The following is a 21176-nucleotide window of genomic DNA, read 5'->3' as shown; positions in this document are numbered from 1 at the left end:
TTATGCAGGGCAATCCATAAAATGGATAGATGCTTCATTTTAATACCATTGAATACAATTTTCATAATTTTATACTTTAATTATTTTTGGAAGCACAAACCAGAAAGGGTAAAGCAAACTTGAAATGGAAAAAGATGACCAAGCTGGCATTTTGCATTTCAGACTTTATATTTGGACTACTCAGTGGGACAGATTATAATAACAAAATTTTGCTTTTGCAGGGAGGTCAATCTTTGCTTCTGCATTGCCTCATCTCTTTTAATCCCATCCAGTTGATTTTTCATCTCAGAAACTATATTTTTCATCTCTAGGAACTCAATTTGGGTTATTTTTATATCCTCTATATGTCTATTTAAGATGTTGATGCTTTCCTTTAAACTTTTTGAACCCATGAAAATTAGTTATAATAACTGTTTGAATGTCTTTGTTTACTGATTGTACCATTTTTCAGTCTGTTTTCATTAATTAATTTTTCTCCTTGTTATGGGTTATATTTTCCTTCGTCTTTGCATCCCTAGTAATTCTAGATTGCATGTCAGATATTGTGAATTTTACTTTACTGGTTGCAGGGCGTATTTGTATTTTTTTAAAATATTTGTAACTTTGCTCAGAGAGGTAGTTAAGAAATAGTTTGATCATTTTGAGGCTTCCTTGTAAGCCTTATTAGGCTGCAAGTGAAACAATTTAGTCTAGGGCTAATTTGGTCCCACTACTAAGCCTATACCCATTGAATACTCTGTGTATTGAATACTCTAGTTGATGCTGCATGTATTAAATTATATCAAAACATATTTGTATAATCTTAAAGCAATAAATGCAACACATAAAAATATAAAAAATTTAAAAATTAACTCTTATTAAATAAAACAAAAATGTTTTCTTCTAGTAATTGTAGTATTTTAACATATTTAAATACTGCATCCCTATGAAATTCATTTTGTTAATAAATATGAAAAGAGAATCCACCTTTATTTTTCACAGGTGACCAGGGACTTGTTCAAACACCAACATTTAACTGTATTACACAAAATATTATGCCACTGGTTTTTATGGGTTATCATTATAATTAACAGCTTTATACAACCGTTGTCTTGTGCTGTTTGTTGTTCAATGTCTAAAAGTATTGTTTAATATATATATATATATATATATTGTTTTACTTTTAGCAGTTTAAGCCAGGAGAGTAAATCCAGTTCCTATTACTCTATCCTGTCCAGAAGCACAGGTCTTAAGTGAAATTTAATACCAAAGAAACAGTTCCAAATTTTACAACGGATCTATCACTGGTTGTTAGCATATCTTCCCACACCCAAGACACCAAGATACCTTCTACTCACTGTTAAAGCTTTATGATGAGCAAAACTTCCACCACTGTGCTTCCTTAGCATGTGAGTATATTTTTAATTTACTGGTTATATATATTCTCTAATTATCCATTATTTTGTCCTTCTTTTTGATTAGATATTGATATCCACATTTTTTTTTCTAATAGATCACAGAAATTTCTCTCATTAACAACACCAATAGAAATAACAATAAAAATCTCCTTGGGGGACCAAATTTATATCACATTATCAAGTTTTTATTTTGCTCCCATAAAACTTCTGCAAAATACAACCACTGTCTATCATCAGTATCATTAGAACAAAACCAAGTCATCCTAATCTCAAAAGCACAATATTTTATTTAACTTAATAAATTTCACATTATAAAAATTTTCTCATAGCATCATCCTTAATTCCTCAGTATTCACTAATATTGGGGGATTTTTCTTTCAGTTATTTGAGACTAAGGATGATTTTATTCATCTCTACAACCTGGTATATATATGTACAATGTTTGTCAAAAGTGGATATTCAAAAAAATTCTTGACTAAATTACGGTAATTCATGTGATCAGTTCTGCAGTTCTTAAAACTTTAAATTACTTGTTAATTCTAAGAGAAAGACAGATACTTTTTAGAAGGATTTCCAAACCATGCTAAAGTGTCAGCCTTCATTTCCTTGTGTGAGGGAAACAGGAGAGAAATAGATGGTTTTATATTTTTTTTTTTTCTTTTTGCGGTATGCGGGCCTCTCACTGTTGTGGCCTCTCCCGTTGCGGAGCACAGGCTCCGGATGCGCAGGCCCAGCGGCCATGGCTCACGGGCCCAGCCGCTCCGCGGCATATGGGATCCTCCCAGACCGGGGCATGAACCCATATCCCCTGCATCGGCAGGTGGACTCTCAACCACTGCGCCACCAGGGAGGCCCAGATGGTTTTAAAGTTCTCCAAGCTTCTGTGTCCTTTATACATCCACAATTTTAATCCTTATCATTTTCAAGATTTGCTAAATTATTAGAGGTGATCCATTCTCTTATTAAAGTTACATATTTTATGTCACATACTGAGCATATTAACAAATAACTTACTGATAAATGACAATGTCCATAACATCAGGTTAATCTGATTTCCATGAAATGAGCTATAACTTCAAGAATATTAATTCATCTAATAAGGGTGATGATTTACATAATGTTGCCTAAAATATTTCTCTTGATTATATTTTTTTACAAATTTAATCAGTTATACATATACATGTTTCCATATCCCCTCCCTTTTGCGTCTCCCTCCCACCCTCCCTATCCCACCCCTCCAGGCAGTCACAAAGCACCGAGCTGATCTCACTGTGCTATGCGGCTGCTTCCCACTAGCTATCTACCTTACGTTTGGTAGTGTATATATGTCCATGCCGCTCTTTCACTTTGTCACAGCTTACGCTTCCCCCTCCCCATATCCTCAAGTCCATTCTCTAGTAGGTCTGTGTCTTTATTCCTGTCTTACCCCTACGTTCTTCATGACATTTTTTTTTCTTAAATTCCATATATATGTGTTAGCATACAGTATTTGTCTTTCTCTTTCTGACCTACTTCACTCTGTATGACAGACTCTAGGTCTATCCACCTCATTACAAATAGCTCAATTTCATTTCTTTTTATGGCTGAGTAATATTCCATTGTATATATGTGCCACATCTTCTTTATCCATTCATCCGATGATGGACACTTAGGTTGTTTCCATCTCTGGGCTATTGTAAATAGGGCTGCTATGAACATTTTGGTACATGTCTCTTTTTGAATTATGGTTTTCTCAGGGTATATGCCCAGTAGTGGGATTGCTGGGTCATACGGTAGTTCTATTTGTAGTTTTTTAAGGAACCTCCATACCGTTCTCCATAGTGGCTGTACCAATTCACATTCCCACCAGCAGTGCAAGAGTGTTCCCTTTTTCCACACCCTCTCCAGCATTTATTGTTTCTAGATTTTTTGATAATGGCCATTCTGACTGGTGTGAGATGATATCTCATTGTAGTTTTGATTTGCATTTCTCTAATGAGTAAAGATGTTGAGCATTCTTTCATGTGTTTGTTGGCAGTCTGTATATCTTCTGTGGAGAAATGTCTATTTATGTCTTCTGCCCATTTTTGGATTGGGTTGTTTGTTTTTTTGTTATTGAGCTGCATGAGCTGCTTATAAATTATGGAGATTAATCCTTTGTCAGTTGCTTCATTTGCAAACATTTTCTCCCATTCTGAGGGTTGTCTTTTGGTCTTCTTTATGGTTTCCTTTGCAGTGCAAAAGCTTTTAAGTTTCATTAGGTCCCATGTGTTTATTTTTGTCTTTATTTCCATTTCTCTAGGAGGTGGGTCAAAAAGGATCTTGCTGTGATTTATGTCATAGAGTGTTCTGCCTATGTTTTCCTCTAAGAGTTTGATAGTGTCTGGCCTTACATTTAGGTCTTTAATCCATTTTGAGCTTATTTTTGTGTATGGTGTTAGGGAGTGATCTAATCTCATACTTTTACATGTCCCTGTCCAGTTTTCCCAGCACCACTTATTGAAGAGACTGTCCTTTCTCCATTGTACATTCCTGCCTCCTTTATCAAAGATAAGGTGACCATATATCCGTGGGTTTAACTCTGGGCTTTCTATCCTGTTCCATTGATCTATCTTTCTGTTTTTGTGCCAGTACCATACTGTCTTGATTACTGTAGCTTTGTAGTATAGTCTGAAGTCAGGGAGCCTGATTCCTCCAGCTCCATTTTTCGTTCTCAAGATTGCTTTGGCTATTCGGGGTCTTTTGTGTTTCCATACAAATTGTGAAATTTTTTGTTCTAGTTCTGTGAAAAATGCCAGTGGTAATTTGATAGGGATTGCATTGAATCTGTAGATTGCTTTGGGTAGTAGAGTCATTTTCACAATGTTGATTCTTCCAACCCAAGAACATGGTACATCTCTCCATCTATTTGTATCATCTTTAATTTCTTTCATCAGTGTCTTATTATTTTCTGCATACAGGTCTTTTGTCTCCTTAGGTAGGTTTATTCCTAGATATTTTATTCTTTTTGTTGCAATGGTAAATGGGAGTGTTTCCTTGATTTCACTTTCAGATTTTTCATCATTAGTATATAGGAATGCCAGAGATTTCTGTGCATTAATTTTGTATCCTGCAACTTGACCAAATTCATTGATTAACTCTAGTAGTTTTCTGGTAGCATCTTTAGGATTCTCTATGTATAGTATCATGTCATCTGCAAACAGTGACAGCTTTACTTCTTCTTTTCCGATTTGGATTCCTTTTATTTCCTTTTCTTCTCTGATTGCTGTGGCTAAAACTTCCAAAACTAGGTTGAATAAGAGTGGTGAGGGTGGGCAACCTTGTCTTGTTCCTGATCTTAGTGGAAATGGTTTCAGTTTTTCACCATTGAGGACGATGCTGGCTGTGGGTTTGTCATATATGGCCTTTATTATGTTGAGGAAAGTTCCCTCTATGCCTACTTTCTGCAGGGTTTTTATCATAAATGGGTGTTGAATTTTGTCGAAAGCTTTCTCTGCATCTATTGAGATGATCATATGGTTTTTCTCCTTCAATTTGTTAATATGGTGTATCATGTTGATTGATTTGCGTATATTGAAGAATCCTTGCATTCCTGGAATAAACCCCACTTGTTCATGGTGTATGATCCTTTTAATGTGCTGTTGGATTCTGTTTGCTAGTATTTTGTTGAGGATTTTTGCATCTATGTTCATCAGTGATATTGGCCTGTAGTTTTCTTTCTTTGTGACATCCTTGTCTGGTTTTGGTATCAAGGTGATGGTGGCCTCGTAGAATGAGTTTGGGAGTGTTCCTCCTACTCTGCTATATTTTGGAAGAGTTTCAGAAGGATCGGTGTTAGCTCTTCTCTAAATGCTTGATAGAATTCGCCTGTGAAGCCATCTGGTCCTGGGCTTTTGTTTGTTGGAAGATTTTTATCACAGTTTCAATTTCAGTGCTTGTGATTGGTCTGATCATATTTTCTATTTCTTCCTGAGTCAGTCTTGGCAGGTTGTGCATTTCTAAGAATTTGTCCATTTCTTCCAGGTTGTCCATTTTATTGGCATAGAGTTGCTTATAGTAATCTCTCATGATCTTTTGTATTTCTGCAGTGTCAGTTGTTACTTCTCCTTTTTCATTTCTAATTCTATTGATTTGAGTCTTCTCCCTTTTTTTCTTGATGAGTCTGGCTAATGGTTTATCAATTTTGTTTATCTTCTCAAAGAACCAGCTTTTAGTTTATTGATCTTTGCTATCGTTTCCTTCATTTCTTTTTCATTTATTTCTGATCTGATTTTTATGATTTCTTTCCTTCTGCTGACTTTGGGATGTTTTTGTTCTTCTTTCTCTAATTGCTTTAGGTGCAAGGTTAGGTTGTTTATTCGAGATGTTTCCTGTTTCTTAAGGTGGGATTGTATTGCTATAAACTTCCCTCTTAGAACTGCTTTTGCTGCATCCCATAGGTTTTGGGTCATCGTGTCTCCATTGTCATTTGTTTCTAGGTATTTTTTAATTTCCTCTTTGATTTCTTCAGTGATCACTTCGTTATTAAGTAGTGTATTGTTTAGCCTCCATGTGTTTGTATTTTTTACAGCTCTTTTCCTGTAATTGATATCTAGTCTCATAGCATTGTGGTCGGAAAAGATACTTGATACAATTTCAATTTTCTTAAATTTACCAAGGCTTGATTTGTGACCCAAGATATGATCTATCCTGGAGAATGTTCCATGAGCACTTGAGAAAAATGTGTATTCTGTTGTTTTTGGATGGAATGTCCTATAAATATCAACTAAGTCCATCTTGTTTAATGTATCATTTAAAGCTTGTGTTTCCTTATTTATTTTCATTTTGGATGATCTGTCCATTGGTGAAAGTGGGGTGTTAAAGTCCCCTTCTATGAGTGTGTTACTGTCGATTTCTCCTTTTATGGCTGTTAGTATTTGCCTTATGTATTGAGGTGCTCCTATGTTGGGTGCATAAATATTTACAATAGTTACATCTTCTTCTTGGATCCATCCCTTGATCATTATGTAGTGTCCTTCTTTGTCTCTTCTAGTAGTCTTTACTTTAGTCTATTTTGTCTGATATGAGAATTGGTACTCCAGCTTTCTTTTGGTTTCCATTTGCATGCAATATCTTTTTCCATCCCCTTACTTTCAATCTGTATGTGTCTCTAGGTCTGAAGTGGGTCTCTTGTAGACAGCATATATATGGGTCTTGTTTTTGTATCCATTCAGCCAATCTGTGTCTTTTGGTGGGAGCATTTAGTCCATTTACATTTAAGGTAATTATTGATATGTGTGTTCCTGTTCCCATTTTCTTAATTGTTTTGGGTTCGTTATTGTAGGTCTTTTACTTCTGTTGTGTTTCTTGCCTAGAGAAGTTCCTTTAGCACTTGTTGTAAAGCTGGTTTGGTGGTGCTGAACTCTCTCAGCTTTTGCTTGTCTGTAAACGTTTTAATTTCTCCATCAAATCTGAATGAGATCCTTGCTGGGTAGAGTAATCTTGGTTGCAGGTTTTTCTCCTTCATCACTTTTATTATGTCCTGCCACTCCCTTCTGGCTTGTAGAGTTTCTGCTGAGAGATCAGCTCTTATCCTGATGGGGATTCCCTTGTGTGTTATTTGTTGTTTTTGCCTTGCTGCTTTTAATATGATTCCTTTGTTTTTAATTTTTGACAGTTTGATTAATATGTGTCTTGGCGTATTTCTCCTTGGATTTATTCTGTATGGGACTCTCTGTGCCTCCTGGACTTGATTAACTATTTCCTTTCCCATATTAGGGAAGTTTTCAACTATAATCTCTTCAAATATTTTCTCAGTCCCTTTCTTTTTCTCTTCTTCTTCTGGAACCCCTATAATTCGAATGTTGGTGCGTTTAATGTTGTCCCAGAGGTCTCTGAGACTGTCCTCTGTTCTTTTCATTCTTTTTTCTTTATTTTGCTCTGCAGCAGTTATTTCCACTATTTTATCTTCCACCTCACTTATCCGTTCTTCTGCCTCAGTTATTCTGCTATTGATCCCATCTAGCATATTTTTTATTTCATGTATTGTGTTTTTAATCGATGCTTGATTCATCTTTAGTTCTTCCAGGTCCTTGTTAACTGTTTCTTGCATTTTGTCTATTCTATTTCCAAGATTTTGGATCTGGGAAATAGAATCTTGGATCATCTTTACCATCATTATTCTGAATTCTTTTTCAGGTAGACTGCCTATTACCTCTTCATTTGTTAGATCTGGTGGGTTTTTATCTTGCTCCTTCTCCTGCTGTGTATTTTTCTGTCTTCTCATTTTGCTTATGTTACTGTGTTTGGGGTCTCCTTTTTGCAGGCTGCAGGTTCGTAGTTCCCGTTGTTTTTGGTGTCTGTCCCCAATGGCTAAGGTTGGTTTAGTGGGTTGTGTAGGCTTCCTGGTGGAGGGGACTAGTGCCTGTGTTCTGGTGGATGAGGCTGGATCTTGTCTTTCTGGTGGGCAGGTCCACGTCTGGTGGTGTGTTTTGGGGTGTCTGCAGACTTTTTATGAGTTTAGGCCACCTCTCTGCTATTGGGTGGCGTTGTGTTCCTGTCTTGCTAGTTGTTTGGATTAGGGTGTCCAGCACTGTAGCTTGCTGGTCGTTGACTGAAGCTGGGTGCTGGTGTTGAGATGGAGATCTCTGGGAGATTTTTGCCGTTTGATATTATGTGGAGCTGGGAGGTCTCTTGTGGACCAGTGTCCTGAAGTTGGCTCTCCCACCTCAGAGGCACAGCACTGACTCCGGGCTCCTCAATTTGGGATGATGTGTTGTCTATTCATGTATTCCACAGATGCAGGGTACATCAAGTTGATTGTGGAGCTTTAATCCGCTGCTTCTGAGGCTGCTGGGAGAGGTTTCCCTTTCTTTTCTTTGTTCTCACAGCTCCTGGGTCTCAGCTTTGGATTTGGCCCCGCCTCTGCGTGTAGGTCACTGGAGGGCGTCTGTTCTTCGCTCAGACAGGACAGGGTTAAAGGAGCAGCCTCTTCGGGGACTCTGGTTCACTCAGGTCGGGCGGGAGGGAGGGGCACGGAGTGCGGGGCGAGCCTGCAGCGGCAGAGGTCGGCGTGACGTTGCACCAGCCCGAGGCGCGCCGTGTGTTCTCCCGGGGAAGCCGCCCATGGATCCCTGGACCCCGGCAGTGGCGGGCTGCACAGGCTCCCGGAAGGGCGGTGTGGGCAGTGACCTGCGCTTGCACACAGGCTTCTTGGTGGCGGCAGCAGCAGCCCCAGCGTCCCACGCCCGTCTCTGGGCTCCGCGTTTTCAGTCGCGACTCGCGCCCATCTGTGGAGCCCCTTTAAGCAGCGCTCTTAATCCCCTCTCCTCGCGCACCAGGAAACCAAGAGGGAAGAAAAAGTCTCTTGCCTCTTCGGCAGCTCCAGAGTTTTCCCGGACTCCCTCCCAGCTAGCTGTGGCACATTAGCCCCCTTCAGGCTGAGTTCTCGCCGCCAGCCCCAGTCCTCTCCCTGCGCTCTGACCGAAGCCCAAGCCTCAGCTTCCAGTGCTGCGCGCCCCGGCGGGCGAGCAGACAAGCCTCTCGGACTGGTGAGTGCCGCTCGGCACTGATCCTCTGTGTGGGGATCTCTCCGCTTTGCCCTACCCAGGTATGTGGGGGGGTTTCTTGCCTTTTGGGAGGTCTGGGGTCTTATGCCAGCGTTCAGTAGGTGTTCTGTAGGAGTTGTTCCACGTGTAGCTGTATTTCTGGTGTATCCGTGGGGAGGAAGGTGATCTCCGTGTCTTACTCTTCTGCCATCTTACCCGGAAGTCTCTCTTGATTATTTAAGAGAGTTTTCCTAGGGGAAAATAGCTGGGAAGTCTATAGAAAAAAAAATACAACCATGATTAATTTAATTCCAGTCTAAAGGACTCCATATATAATGTATTTGAGAAAACCAAGTCACTATTATAGATTTCGATAAATGGTTGTATATATGAGATATTTTTAATGTAACCCAAAATATAAGAAATAGTTTTTTGGTATAGAAGCAACCACTCTTTTACCTAAACGAAAATATAAAATCTGAGTTCATTGAAAATTTGCCTCATTGCCCTCTGTTAGTTTGTGCCTGCCCCATCCTTAGGGGCCCAGTTAAGGACTATTCTATCATCCATACATCAGAAGAGAATGTCTGTGTTCTATGTTGATAGTCAGTCTAAACAAATATTTATACAGTTGAGATCAGAGATATAAAATGTCAGTTCCAAATCCACCCATGATGGCACATATACCAGACAGATGACAAAGGTTATAAAGGCCTGTGAAATACTTGAATCATATTTTGCAACCCTTGAAATAATTCAAGTTGGAGATTAGCAGAAACAAGGCTCAGTTCTGTCCATAATCCCCTTTATCTGTCTTCTAGCCAACAATATGAAAACCTGAAGCCAAGCTGACAAATAGAGTGTGAAGGGCCTTCTACTGCATTTAAGAAAAAACTGAGACTTGCTATAGGTAGAAATTATCTTTTCTATTACTATTATTGTTGATGTTGTTGTTATTCATAGAAATAATGGAAAAAAAAACCCTAAATAACATTATTCTGCTGGATTCTTTACTATATGCAACACAATAAATTAACTCGCTTCATATTACACTGGGCATATAACATGAAAACATGTGCAGAGAACAGAAATCAGTATCTGTACAGACAAATGCCCCTGTGATAGAGAAATCTATTATTTTAAGTCCAGACAATTAGATCTATTAAGGTGTAAGAGTGTTTCAGTACAGTCTTGCTAAAAGTAAACCTTAAAAGTAAATCGAAAAAAAAAAAAGGAAAACTGATGCCAGTTAGATACAAAATATAAGATTATGCTATGTATATGGGACAGGATAGAACTCTGAATGCACTCACATGTAGGGAAAGCAATGTTAGTGACAAATCAACTAATGTCCTTATTGAGCATAGACATTCCAAGAAGGGTGAAGAGTACTGTATATTAGATGCAAGACTCATAATATTCAAGTTAGTTGTAAAAGAAACAAGGTAAATGCTTTCAGTCAATAGGATAGGCTGAACTGATATTGAGAATCCTTTCTTCCAACCTGAACACACAGTTTGTTATACTTGTGTTTTCTTTTATATGTTGCTTTTACATGTAGCAACACATAAAAAGAAAATGAACAAGCTTACAAAAAATGGGGGGATCCCCAGTCTCAGGATTTAAGGAGAAAAAACAAATTCAACATTAGAATAGTGAGGAGGAGTTGAAACCAAGAAATTCAAGGGGGCCCTGGAAATAATAAGCCTTGTTTTTGAGGGCTGGCTTTAAATATCTGTTGTCTTATCAGAAAACAGGTAGATGCTGTTGTCTTATCAGAAAACAGCTAGATGCTGGAAAACAATAGAATAATATCTTCAAAGTACTGAGCACATATAGCTGTCCAAATTAAAATTCTACACCTCATTTTAAAAAACTACTCAAGAACAAGAAGTAAAGAAATTTTCATTCATAGACAAAGAGGAATTACCACCCACAAACTCTAACAAGAACAACAACAAAATGACTAAAGCAGTAGCAGCAGCTGTTGGAATTGTCTGAAGGCATTAAAAAATATTCTGATGCCTGAAGCCAATACTTGGAGATTTTTTTTTTTTTAACCAAAGTGATCTAGGCGGTGTTTCAATAATGGGAGCTTTAAAAAGTTCTCACATAATTCTCATGTGTTTTAGGCAAGATTGGAGACCATTGTACAAAGAATGTTCTTCAGTAAGAAAGAAAATAAGCATAAAAAGAAGTAGGAAGGTGCACTGAACAGTGACCAGCAAAGAAATTTGTAATGTTGGAATGAATCTGAATAACGGTTGAGTGTAAAATATAATAGCCAATGGGGGTGTGTACAAAGTAAAACTAAAACACTAGATAATATACTGAAATACTAGAGATCAGATTTAAAATTTGAGGGGTCCATGAACCGCTTAGGAGGAAGATGAGATAATTAGTTTTAGACTTTTTCAAGTTAGACATATATGTCAAATTTTTCAGAAAACACTAAAAATGAAGACTTCATATATGATTCATAAAAAGGTAGACCATAAAAAGAGAATGAAAAATGTGTTTAAACGAAGTTAGTACCAGGAGGGATAAAACATGGAAAAATAAAGGAGAAATAGATCAATAATCACCATACATGTGATCACAGAGACAATAAAAATAAATTTTAAAATTCCAGTTTATGCTGCTTACAAAAGACATATATAAACTATTTTTAAGATGCAATGCAATACTTCACTCGAAGTAATTAATTATATACATGATAAATGATTTTTAAGATTAGATATTTGGCATGATGACATGTATATAAATTTTTAAAACTCAAAGCAGTCATGTGTTTTTCATGGATTCATTTGCATATAGTAAAAAGTTCAAGCATGGATTCAAAGTATTTATATTCAATTCATGATACCAGTTATCTAAGAAGAGGAAAAATGGGACTGAAATGAGAATAGAGAGGAGAGAAAAGAAATGTGTGTGTATCTGTGTGTTTGTGTGTGTGTGTGTGAACACATGTACAACAAATATGTGCTTCTTTCACAGCATGATTCACTGTATTCCATCACAATATTAATAAGATTTCATACAATATGGGCATCTCTGCAGAAATTAAAATTGTCACATGCTTATGTGTATTGGGCAATGAGCTCACCTTACTATTTCCATCCATTCTTCAATTAAAATCTAGAAATGTGAATGGGCTGTTAGAATTTAGTTAGTGAGCCAATTATCTTTACAGAACATGCTAGTTATGCACAGCTTTTCCTTGGCTTAACTATGTTTTAAAATAGCAGGCATTCATTTTACGTATTTAATTGATGGCTATCACACACAATTAGTTTGAAATTCCTTATCAATATGCTTGAAATATATTTGGTTGAATCATTGGAGTAATCTTTTTTGAACTTACCCAAAAGTATGTGTTTAGCCTTCCTAAACACAGTGGCACATTTCCAAATACAAAGTAGTTGCATTAGAATTATTCCTAATACGAAGTCATTCAATATTTGTGGCAACAAATTTTCTCTTGAAAACTTAGCTTCCAGATGGAAGAAAAATAAGGGTAGAAATGTATTTAAAGGCAAATTTGAAGATGAGAAATCAAAATTCACATTCCATAGTGAAAGAAAAAGGGTTAGTAATTACAGAGAGAAAGGCAAATACAATGCAAAAATTATTGGAACATATTTTGCTCAATTACAAACAAACTTACGTGGTAAGTTGTAGCTTCCATTATTGCACCAATTTGTAGCATATTTTAATATTTTCATTTTGAAAGGAAAATTTTAAAAAGTCATCTCTTGTTTTTTTAGAAAGTATCTAGAGTGGTTGAAGTGAAATAACTTTCAGAAAATGTGTTAAAATGGGGCTACAAAAGACTTAGGAGGACATAAGCTTGGTTCTTATTATTGACAGTTTGCAAATCAGCCATGGGGATACACATTATTTCCAATTTAAAATGAATGATGATTCTATATACATATATATGCATCTTATCATATTGATTATAAACCAAGTAAAATCTCATGAAATCTAAGTATGTTTGAAAAACTTAAACCTATTTTTATGTTTTTCCAAACACTAGAAAATGAAAGCAATTTCTGTTGTTTGTCATTTTCTTTTGGACTCTCTTGGCTTCCTGAAAATGATTATGTCAAGATATTGGAGAAATATTCATAGGAAGCAACAGAGGCCATGAGAATAGAGACCTACACTGCTTCCTCATTAGAAAAAATAAAACAAAAATTCCTGTCTATCCATTTCAACTTACACTCAGGGATGCTTATAATATAGAATTTGAAAGTTGAATACATACTAGTTGTTAAGTAGTCAGCCCCGTTGATTATTCATGCATTCCCTCCTAAGTATGTTGTTCTTAGAATTCAGAGGGGTCCTTTAATCACACCCCCCATCTTGACCACTCACATCTCCAGATTTTCCTACTTCACGGCATATTGGTGTTTAACTTATTAAACAAATATTTGTTGAACACTTACTATGCATGCTAGGCAAAGGGGATCAAAGATGAATGAATATTCATTTGTCTTTAAGGAGACACAGTCTACTGGAGAGAGGCAGAACTGAGAGCAGATGACTGCATAAAGAGGCAAAGTCAAGTCTTATTTATTCAGAGGAAGAAGTCCCCGTGATCAAGCAACAAGTAAAATCATTTCAGTGTGCAAGACATGGATTTGTGATTGAAAATGCACAAGCATATTTATTATCCATCATAGATGATCACCTATTATAATCAGTGAGATTTCTTAATGGCACAGCATCTAGAGGAGGACGTCATGCATGAACCTGTCATATTCAGAAAGTAAGGAAGTGGCACAGTGGGAACAACTCAGGAAAGTAAATAAACATGACATTAGATTTAAAATCTACTGTAACTGTTCTTACTATTATTAATCTATTTGGGCAAGTAGTAGTTTTCATTGATGTTAGCATTTTTTCATCCATGACTTGAAATCAGACATTAAATATTAATATTATAAAAATGTTACAAATCGAATTCATTCACAAATTTATAAAAATAGATCAGTACCAGAGACCTATTTATTGGAAACAAAGTAGGTAGAACAATGAAACTCATTTATAGTTCCTCCTCAACCAAAGTGGACAGAAGTTTTATATGTAGAGGTCAATCCTGGGCCAGAGGCTACTTAATATTTTCATCAAGTCTAGGATGATAGAAAAGCATGTGGATTTAGTCATTTACAGTTCTCTTTAGTTGATAAGACTGATTAATACTTTGTCAAGATCAAAATTCAACATGACCGTAATATGACCTTGACAACTTGGAGAAGTGGTTTAAAACAATGCAATTTAATAAGTCTAAGGGTCAGATATGGGCTTTAAAGGGATTGGGAAGGAAATGGAAATTATAATAATGTAGGTGATACCATTCCAGTGAGAATGCATTTGTGTGTGTAATATAATATGTAACAAATAATATTGAGTATGACTTGAGTCAAGAATATAGCAATAGCTTTTATTTTTTTTCTCTCTCTCACCATGGCATAGTGCTTACTCACTCACAAATATTTCTAATACATGTCATCAAAATTTCATCATTAAATCCTGTATCCCTGCTGATAAAATTAAAAGTAATTCTAAGATATATAAATGAAGAGAAGGGTATAAAGGTACAAATAAGTGGGTGAATATTAATGAAATTACTTTGTATTGTGCTTTACAAATACGATTTATGCATTTATCTTGTTACTAACACATTCATTCATTCATTCATTCAGCAATCATTACATATTTATAGAACTTCTACTATGTCCCAGGCACTGCATTAGGTGCTGGTAATACAAGGTGTGGAAAAGCAAGCATTGTCCATATTTCTTAGAGCCTGCAGTCTAAAGAATAATTACTAATTGTAGTAAATATAGACAGGGTACTATGAGCCATGGGACAGGGAGCCTTTCTCACCTGGAAGGATGAGGAAAGGCATCCCTTGTGAAATGTCTTCTTAACTGAAGTATGACGTAGGTAGCCTAAGGGGACAAGGGAGTAAAGGAGTAAGTATTTCTTGCAAAGGGGAAAGCAAGTGTTAAGAATTTGAGCTTCAAAAAAGGAATGCTTCACGTTGATATCACAGTCTCAACAAATACAATTAAATTTCTGGTTGTTAATACATTGCATAAAAGTGGAGGAGTGGATTTCTGCCAAAATTAGGGCATATAGTTAGGATTAGAAATGTGCTCTGTGATATCAGTGACTTTAACATTGCAGTTAGACTGGGAGAAATAAAACGTACAAAGAGGCTATCCCCTGGACCCAATGGCACTGATGTACATCAATGCTTTTGCTGAAGTAGAAAACCTGCTATTGATATTGAGATGCTCTTGAATGAAACAATGACTTCAAATAAGAGTTCCAAACTGAAACTCAGAAAGACCACCAATCTGACATGACTTAAATTTGAACTGCTTCTCAGATAGGCAATTTATACTTTGGGGTAAATGGAAACTGGGCTTGGTTTCACTAATGATATCAATGACATTTTGCTATTAAATTTGGTTTAATATTTTCATTTTACAAATCCCTAACTTCAAAAACTCTCTAAGGGAAAGTAAGGGGAAAAGGATAGGACTAACTTGTTTAGTTACATTACCTTGAATTTTACATTTAAATTGAGCTGCGCTATCTCCACCAATGCTTGACTAGAAGCCTGCACAGTGAGTAGTTGTAATGGAGGAGATTGACTCATTTTAATGGCCACATCTGATGGATCTCAAAGAAATTCAGGTAAAATAACTCTCTGCATAGTTCATAGTCAATTATTTATACTTACAGAAAAATGCCAAAGCCTAGAAAACTTTAAATGGTGGATAATCAGCAACATTCACATTTTTCCTTGAGGTTTTCAGGATTGTACAAACACATTTAGGCTTTGAAAGACACGTTTTGGAACTTTACTGGAGGTATTCTAAGAAATACCTTCATGTTAAAACAATCTCCAAATGTTTTAGGAATAACTAGTATCTCTCCGTAAATAATTCATGCCTTAATTAATTATTATCATTGTTAGAAATTCATACTGAAGTATTTCAGAAAAAGATGACATATTAAGAATGTGACACTGCTTCCATGTCATATAAGAGCATGAGGATATCTCTATTATGAAACTTACTGCATTTTGCTACAACATTTTTGTCTATCTTCTCTTCCAGATTACAAGCTTCTTAAAAAATAGACTGTGCACAGATCTAACTTTCTGGCCTACATTTGCAGCACTGGAGACTACTATTGAAATATTAATTCAAAGGATATTTTAGAAAACATTATAGACAGAACTCTACCATAAAAGAGCATATATAAATATAGCATATTTTCTGATGTTATTGAATCATCTTAAATATTGGTTAATGCAAATTTCAATCTCTAAGGCACTTCTACAACATACCTGAAAAATGACTGTCCTCTTGTACTTGAATGTCCTCACTGAGAAAGAAATTGCCAACTCAAAATAAGTTTATTTCATTTTTAGGAAGCTCTAATTGTTAGAAAAGTCACTCTTAAAATAAGTTAAAATCTCTATTCCTCAACTTCTATGCATTTTCTTGGTTTTTAAATTAGGGGCAACTTGATCTTTTTTTGATTTTACAGCTCTAACATAGCTAAAGCTGGCGTTCAGGTCCTTTGCCCACTTACCTACTCTTCATAATTATTTTATTAAAAGAAATATATTGTGGTATAATATAAAAAATATACTAACATGAATGTCCACTTTAATGAATTTTGACAAATGTAAATATTTTGTAACTCTGTTTCCATCAAGGTAGACAATTTCCCTATTACCCGCCTTTGCAGTTTTCCCTTTCCTCTTTGCAGTCACTCTCTACTCCATATTTGATACAGGCAACTGCTGATATGTTTTCTGTCGCCATAGATTCATTTTTCCTTTTCTAGAAAGTCATATAAACAGAAACATAAAGTACATACTCTTGTGTGTCTAGCTTTTTTCTCAGCATAGTGTTTCTGAGATTCATCCTTGTTGCATTCCTCATAATTCTATCCTTCTACTGCTGTATGATATGACATTGTATGGATATACCACAGCTGGTTCACCCATATAAATCTTGTTGGAGATTTTCTGATGATGGCCATTCTGACCGGTGTGAGGTGATACCTCAACGTAGTTTTGATTTGCATTTATCTAATGATTAGTGATGTTGAGCATCCTTTCATGTGTTTGCTGGCAATCTGTATATCTTCTTTGGAGAAATGTCTATTTAGGTCTTTTGCCCATTTTTAGATTGGGTTGTTTGTTTCTTTGATATTGAGCTGCATGAGCTGCTTCTAAATTTGGGAGATAAATCCTTTGTCAGTTGCTTCATTTGCAAATATTTTCTCCCATTATGAGGGTTGTCTTTTCGTCTTGTTTATGGTTTCCTTTGCTGTGCAAAAGCTTTGAAGTTTCATTAGGTCCCATTTGTTTATTTTTGTTTTTATTTCTCTAGGAGGTGGGTCAAAAAGGATCTTGCTGTGATTTATGTCATAGAGTGTTCTGCATATGTTTTCCTCTAGGAGTTTGATAGTGTCTGGCTTTACATTTAGGGCTTTAATCCATTTTGAGTTTATTTTTGTGTATGGTGTCAGGGAGTGTTCTAATTTCATACTTTTACATGTAGCTGTCCAGTTTTCCCAGCACCACTTATTGAAGAGGCTGTCTTTTCTTCACTGTATATTCTTGCCTCCTTTATCAAAGATAAGGTGACCATATGTGTGTGGGGTTATCTCTGGGCTTTCTATCCTGTTCCATTGATCTATATATCTGTTTTTGTGCCAGTACCATATAAATGCTGGAGAGGGTGTGGAGAAAAGGGAACCCTATTGCACTGTTGGAGGGGATGTAAATTGATACAGCCACCATGGAGAACTGTATGGAGGTTCCTTGAAAAACTAAAAATAGAACTACCATACGACCCCACAATCCCAGTACTGGGCCTATACCCTGAGAAAACCATAATTCAAAAAGAGTCATGTACCAAAATGTTCACTGCAGCTCTATTTACAATAGCCAGGACATGGAAGCAACCCAAGTGTCCATCATCGGATGAATGGATAAAGAAAATGTGGCACATATATACAATGGAATATTACTCAGCCATAAAAAGAAACAAAATTGATGTATTTGTAATGAGGTGGATGGACCTAGAGTCTGTCATACAGAGTGAAGTAAGTCAGAAAGAGAAAAACAAATACCGTATGCTAACACATATATATGGAATCTAAGAAAAAAAAAGGTCATGAACAACCTAGGGGTAACACGGGAATAAAGACACAGACCTACTAGAGAATGGACTTGAGGATATGGGGAGAGGGAAGGGTAAGCTGTGACAAAGTGAGAGAGTGACATGGACATATATACACTACCAAACGTTAAATAGATAGCTAGTGGGAAGCAGCCGCATAGCACAGGAAAATCAGCTCGGTGCTTTGTGACCACCTAGAGGGGTGGGATAGGGAGGGTGGGAGGGAGGGAGACGCAAGAGGGATGAGATATGGGAACATATGTATATGTATAACTGATTCACTTTGTTATAAAGCAGAAACTAACACACCACTGTAAAGCAATTATACTCCAATAAAGATGTTTAAAAAAAAATCTTGGATATTTTGGTCATATCCAGTTTTACCTATTATGAATAATGGTGTTACACATTTTTGTGAACAAATTTGTGTGACCTAAGACTTCATATCTCTTGGATAAGTATGAACTATTAGGTAATTGCTTGGTCATATGCAAATGTATATTTAACTTTAAAGCTTTCATGCTACAAGCCCATTAACAATGTATTCATGTTTCTCTAGGTCCACACCAAAACTTGATATTAACAGTTTTTTAAATTTTAGACATTATAGTGGTATATAGTGGTATCTCATCATAATTATAATTTGTACGTCTTTGATGGAGCAATCTCTAAATATATATAAATTATATATACTTAATATATATGTTGTATACAATATATGTAAATATTTTAATTAATTTTTTTGGAGTATAGTTGATTTACAATGTTGTGTTAGTTTCTGCTGTACAGCAAAGTGAGTCTGTTATACATATACATATATCCACTCTTTTTTAGTTTCTATTCCCATATAGGTCATTACAGAGTACTGAATAGAGTTCCCTGTGTTATACAGTAGGTTCTTATTAGTTATCTATTTTATTTTATTTTTTTTTTTTCTTTTTGCGGTATGCGGGCCTCCCACTGCTGTGGCCTCCCCCGTTGCGGAGCACAGGCTCCGGATGCGCAGGCCCAGCGGCCATGGCTCATGGGCCCAGCCGCTCCGCGGCATATGGGATCCTCCCAGACCGGGGCACGAACCCGTATCCCCTGCATCGGCAGGCGGACTCTCAACCACTGCGCCACCAGGGAGGCCCTAGTTATCTATTTTATATGTAATAGTGTGTGTGTATATATATATATATATATATATATATATATATATATATATATATATATATATATATAATGTAATTAGGCACTTAAAAATAAAAGGAAGACATGCAAATAGCCAATAGGCATATATTCATGGATACATATACTTTATATTTATATATATAACATATCCATAAATATATTTTTGCCATTTTCTCCCATTGGATTGTCTTTTTATTTTTGAAGTGTAAAAATTCTTTCATCTGTATCTAAGTTCTTTGCCAGATATTGATATTGCAAACATTTTCCATGTTTGATCTTTCCTGTTGATTTTCTTAATTTTGATTTTTATTCAGCAGAAAGTTTCCTTTCCTCTGTGGCTGTCACTGCCTTGTCAGGGTTGGGTTCTGACCCCTAGTCGTTGGAGCAGAGGCCGTCAGGTCTGTTTCTTAGCTGTGTTTCTGATCTGCGGTGTGAGGTCGGGAGAACTGGCGCACCCCCACTGGGATAGAAGCCCTTGAGTATTCCTCCTCTGGAGGTGTTCACCTGTGGGTGTGCTCTGTTTTGTCTCCTTTCCGCCCATTGTGTGGGCTTACAAAGTACACTGCTGTTGGTACTGCTCTCAGTCCCACCTTAACCGTGGTTATGGCGGCAACTGGCCCTGGTGACTCAGGCATCATTTTCACCAGGCCACTGGCCCAGATCCACTGAGGTCAGGTCCCAGGACTGCGGTAATTATGTACCTGGACCCACTATGTGAGATACGGAGGCAGCTCAGACTCTGGCCTGGCCAAACCCCAGCGTGTATGTGCCCACAAAACCCACAGCTGCTAAAGCTAGACCTGTCTCAGCTGCAGGAGCACTTGTCCATTGGGATGTTCCCAGGTGCTGAATTTAGGAAGCCTTCAGAGGAAGGGTAATGCCATGATTTGCACAGCCATGAGGAGAGATTTCAGCTCTTCTTCCTTAGTTGCATGTCCCCTGGAACTCAGCTGTGGTTTCAGCCCCATCTCTGCATGTGGGCCACCCACTGGCGTCTGCTCCCAAGGCTGCTGGAGCACACGAGCTTGTCAGGCAGGAGGATGTAGAAGCGGCAATCAGGGCAGGCAGGCTGCCCAGGTGAGAGGGTGCTGGGTGGCTATGGGATGTACGAGCCTGTCAGGCAGGAGGGAGTCAAGGTGGCAAGCTGGGCAAATGGGCCACCCAAGCAGGAGAGTGCTGAGGTGATGATGGCTGGGGGCCCGTGAGCCACTCTGGCAGGAGCCCTTCCTAGTGCCTGTGGAGGCAGGGGCCAGTGCGTGAGGAGAGAGGCTGCAATGGGGGCCCCGCCCTTTGTGCATCACTCAGCAGTGGCACTTTGCTTCTCTGCTGGTCTGGGCTTCCTCCAGGAGCATTCCTTGTTGTGGAGCTCCTCACTCCTATCCCCTTGAGCTGTCCCCTCACAGCCAACATCATTCCCCTTCCTGGGTCTGCTCTTCAATCCCCACATTCCAACACTCAGCCCCCGTGTGCACCAGTGGTCCCCAGTGGCTGGGGCATGCAGAGCTGTGGCCAGACCACTTGTGTAGGCCTCACTCTCTCCTGCCTTCCACAGACTGGTTGCTGCACTGTTCTCTGAGCCACCAAATTTCTCCTTCTGCCCCAGCTTCTCTCCCCGCTGCTTCCCCAGATGCGGGAACCTCTTCTCACCTTCAGCTCCGCTCCCCCGCCCAGGGTCACAGGTCACGTCCCACTTCATCTGCTCTTCCTTTTCCCTTCTTCTTTCTTTCTTCCTACCTGCTTACGTGGGGATCGTTCTTGTCCTTTCAGGTGCCTGAGGTCCTCTGCTAGTGTTTATCAGGTGCTCTGGGAGAATTGTTCCATTTGTAGATGTATTCTTGATGCATTTGTGGGGAGATATGAACTCCACATCTTCCTAC

General features: G+C 37.7%; 1 long non-coding RNA gene across 2 annotated transcripts in view; it reads left to right on the top strand.

The window, feature by feature from the left end:
- The window catches only part of LOC309803932, a 29205-nt gene extending 15433 nt beyond the window's left edge, over window positions 1–13772 (top strand). Inside the window, exons 2-4 of one of the 2 annotated variants that reach the window (XR_014294025.1) lie at window positions 1170–1388; window positions 9724–9812; window positions 13409–13772. This is a non-coding gene — a long non-coding RNA (uncharacterized lncRNA). Of the gene's footprint in view, window positions 1–1166; window positions 1389–9723; window positions 9813–13408 lie in introns of both variants that reach the window. The other variant, XR_014294026.1, reaches the window with a different exon arrangement.
- The last annotated feature ends 7404 nt before the right edge of the window (window positions 13773–21176 follow it).

Source organism: Mesoplodon mirus (assembly GCF_964341445.2).
Source record: "Mesoplodon mirus genome assembly, chromosome: 1".
Taxonomy (NCBI): domain Eukaryota; kingdom Metazoa; phylum Chordata; class Mammalia; order Artiodactyla; family Ziphiidae; genus Mesoplodon; species Mesoplodon mirus.
The sequence above is the reverse complement of the archived record's forward strand: the minus strand, read 5'-3'. Positions and strand labels throughout refer to the sequence as shown.